The sequence below is a fragment of the Carettochelys insculpta genome, chromosome 9, assembly GCF_033958435.1.
Source record: "Carettochelys insculpta isolate YL-2023 chromosome 9, ASM3395843v1, whole genome shotgun sequence".
Taxonomy (NCBI): domain Eukaryota; kingdom Metazoa; phylum Chordata; order Testudines; family Carettochelyidae; genus Carettochelys; species Carettochelys insculpta.
The window spans coordinates 61,165,881-61,170,226 of record NC_134145.1 but is presented as its reverse complement, the minus strand read 5'-3'; the positions used below and the strand labels follow the sequence as shown (position 1 = coordinate 61,170,226).

Below are 4,346 nucleotides of genomic sequence, written 5' to 3'. Positions count from 1 at the left end.
TTGCCAATGGTTAACAAAAACAGTCCCATACACAGAACTATTTACTGTTTTTGCTAAACAAAATAATTTAAAATCCAATTCTTATGTTATCACTCTCAAAATGTTAATCACAAAACTGCAAGGACCTGAAGCTGTGAGCTGAGGAGTTCTTTAAATTGTAATATTTTACATTATAAATATGCAGACTCGCATGAACATCTCATCTGCCATTTGAACACTATACAAACAGAGCTTGTTTAGTTTGAAAAATACCACTTAAGCTCAGAAAGTATTTTCAGTGTAAACAAGCTTGTAGCAGATAAGTTGCAATATAAAGACACACCATGCCTCTACTCAATTTATCACTAGCTAAATGACCTTATATCCTAAGGAACAAAGTTCATCTTAGGAAATTATAAGGAAGACAAATTCATATTCCCAACCACTTAAGACAAAGATGCTCATGTACTTCAAGACTTTTCTTGGGTACATTAAAATAAATATGGTATTTGCCAATTTTGAATTTACAGTTACAGCAATGCAGAACTCAAAGGGAAGCTCAGTTAGTAACCTAGTCCAGTCCTCTGCACTGGAGGTAGTAATAAGTCCTATATAGACTTGCGGTGTTCAACACATTTGGTATTTGGCACATGGGGCGAAAAGGGGACAGTGTTGGGGTGAATGCATGAATATTTAACTCATAAGAAATAATAATCCTTCAAAATTTGTCACGTGCTCAAGGTGATTAGCATAGGCACTCACCCACGTGAGGCAGTCAGCGGGGAACCCCTGTGGGCACTGAGGCTGCCGGTGCTGAAAGGGAGCACTGCAGGGCATGGGAAGGATGGGGGCAGCATCACTGTCTGCACACTACTGGCAGGGAACAACTGGAGCTGCACCACTCCCAGCTGCGCTGGAGGGTTGGGGGTTACAAGCTACATGGGGTTCAAAGCCTTTCCGTAGTCAGATATTCATCACAGCACTTCATTAGTATTCTCCGATCAGGCTAATTACCATGTGCCCTTTGAAGAAAGGGGCTAGTGTAGACATATCCTTAAAGAGTGAGTTACACAATAATCAGACACTGAAGTTTTTCCTCCAATGGCTATTAAGCACAATTTCATGGAAAACGAGTGCCGAAAAAACTCAAAACCTTGCTCTCAGAGAGAGTTTGTTTTCAAACTGGTGTGCTTTCACAACTCCTTTGGATTGTGCATCTCCCCTCCCCCAATATAAAGACATTTCCTGTGCATGGGCCACAGCCCTTAAAATATGTGCTATTTATGCTGAAGCAGAGTTTCCCAAATTTAAAATATTTGTGAACCCCTTTCAGGACTTCAGCCTTATCAGCACACCCATTGTCCCAGTGTTTATCTCCTGATTTTCAGTAGTTTATTTTCTGCCACGTACCCCTTGAAATCCTCTCTCGTACCACCAGTGGTATGTGTACCACACTTTGGGAAACTGTGTGCTAAAGGATCCGTTTGATCTTGTATTTAACTGTCATACTTTTAGGACATCTGAAGTGCTCTATGTAGCTGGAAAGTTTGTCACTCTCACCAACAGAAGCTGGCCCCACAGAGTTGGTCCAATAAAGATATTGCCTTGCCTACCTTCTCTATAAGGCTCTTACTGCAGGATTCCATTGGACTTCTAGCAGTGTTCAGCTTTCCTTTTTTACCGTTGCCCCAATGTCACCTCAGAGTTCATTTAAATATTTCATTACAAAAACCTAGAGAACCTGCATTATCTAAATTATTGGTGGGCAACCTGTGGCCCAACAGAGTAATCTGACCACAGGCCACAAAACATTTTGCTCATGTTGACCATCCACAGACACTGCCTCATGCAGCTCTCAGTCAATGGGAACTGTGCGAAGTGGCGGCCAGCATTTGTTAGGGATGTGCCTCCTTTCTGCTTTTCCTGTGAAAATCCACTCCAAATATGGCAAAATTAGAAGATTTTGAAAAAAACTCACTTCACATATGTTTGATATGGAGTTGATTGACTGTAGCAACATTCCCCTTAGAGTACATCCACACTGAGCAGGCTCTAGCCCAAGCAGCAGGGGCCATAGAACATATTCCCTTCAATTGCTCCTCCTGTTTGGGATTGGGCCAGACACCAAAACTGAGAACATGGGGTCTGTCGCTTCTTTACTCTCAATGACCTCCCTAATAAACACTGCTTCCCTAAAAAGGTGAGAAACATGGGGCATAAAATTGGCCAGATATCTTGTAAGCTAATCTTGTAAGCAAACACATTCACTGTTATGGTACTGTGCCATCTTGAGGTACTTCACAGCAGAACCCTCTCCAACCAGTGCCCGAGTATTCATGCACACTCAACTCCACATCCTTATCTTCAACATATCCGAGACTGATGGTATGTAAGGGGGCATAGTGACCTCTTCTACATTAAAACAAAACAGCAGAAACGTAGTACTTTAAAGACTAACAAAATGATTTAATTTGGTGATGAGCTTTTACGGTACAGACCCACTTCATCAGATCAACCTCACTTCCAATACAGACTGACATTTATAAGTACAGAGGACCCCAAAAAATTGCAATATAAACTGACAAATCAATTACATAGGACTGAAGGAAGGGGGGTGACGGGAGGGGGAACATTAAGTGTCCTGCCTGAGATAATTACAAGCATCAAAGGAAGGGAGCAGTCCTCGTAATGTGTGAGGCAACTGCTGTTCATACCACGTTAATGTGTCGAATGCGAATATGAATTCCAACTCTCAAATTTCTCACTGTAATCCATTTTTAAATTCTCTTTGTTCTAGGACACAAATTCACAGGTCTTTAACAGAATGACCCACCCCACTGAAGTGTTCACTTACCAGCTTTTTTTTAATATATATATATATATATATATATATATATATATATATATATATATATATATATATATATATATATATATATAGAGAGAGAGAGAGAGAGAGAGAGAGAGAGAGAGAGAGAGAGAGAGAGAGAGAGATTCCTGAAGTGTTCACTTACCAGCCTTTTTTTTTTTTTTATATATATGGAGATTCCTGATATCTGCTCTGTGTCCATTTATTCTTTGGCAAAGGTTTTGCCCAAGGTTTTTAAAAGGTTTCCCATGCACTTTGAGCAACATTCTATATGCCATTATGTGCCAACAATGCCCTGCCACTATGTACGTTGGACAGATTGGGTGAAACTTTTGCCAAAGAATAAATGGACACAGAACAGACATCAGGGACCAATGCAAAGAGGGAAAAGCATACACAAGGTCCCTTTGTCCAGTGCAGAAGGAAAGCACCGAAAATGCTCCTAGCATCTCTTCCCCCTCTGCAGCAGAAGAGATGCCAGCCTCAACAGGGAACCAGCAAACAGAGCTGAAAATAAAGGAGTTGGAGTGGAGCGCCATTTGCAGCTGCATTTCCAATCCTCAGATTCTCTCTTCCATCAGATCTATCAGGCAACACTTTAAACAAATGAAGCACCTTTCAGGTATTTTCCTCAGAATAAGGAATATCTGGCAGCTTGTACATCCAGTCATCTTTATGGTCTTGTCTATTGTTTGGATCACTATCACTGGTATTTTTGCATGTCACAGCTCCTAATATTTTGCAAGAAAAAAATCAAAAGCCCCAATGGAACGCTCACCCATCCCAAAATGCCTCTTACAAAGTCCTACTCAAAATTCTGAGCAAGATACAGCAATGGAGAAGAGGAAAAAGAGTGTCAATACCAATGAGTATAACAGTCAGGTAGCAGGAACCAGCAGTAAAATGACTGTACCAATGTGCATGAGGAACCTGAGTGAAGTCAAGCAGAAACAACGAAGTTATCTATACACAAGCACAAGCAGTCTAGATAACAAAATGGAGGAACTAGAACTCCTGTAGTATAAGGTGACCATCTGCCCTGTGTTGGGTGGGACAGCCCTATATTTGGGACACCAAAAAGGCATCCTGACTTATTTTTTAAAAGGGACTCACTGTCCCATATTTGCGCCCCCCGCCCCTGCTGACTTTTTCCACCAGCAGCTGTGCAGGCACAGCTACTGGCAGGAAGAGTCACTTCTCTGAGCCTCTGGGAAGCAGAGGGAGTGTGGGCAGCTGCCATGTCCCTACCGCTTCCCCAAGGTTCCCGGGTCTTGGTAGAGCTGGGAGAAGTGAACCCGCACCTCATCTGTCCCATGTTTGGGACAGGGAAATATGGCCACCCTACTGGAGTAGGAAATGGAACCATATGCCATAGTAAAAATGGAAACATGGTAGAATACAGATATTGAAGGGTATGTTCTGTTCAAAAAGAAGCAGAAATATATTGTTGGGGAAGCAACATGGTGGATTCTCTATAACTTGACATCTTTACATTAAG

The 4,346-nt window shown here is 41.7% G+C and overlaps 1 protein-coding gene across 4 annotated transcripts in view; it reads right to left on the bottom strand.

Moving 5' to 3' along the window:
• RALGPS2 (Ral GEF with PH domain and SH3 binding motif 2) overlaps positions 1-4,346 on the bottom strand; it is a 149,544-nt gene that overhangs the window by 76,727 nt on the left and 68,471 nt on the right. The window lies entirely within an intron of this gene.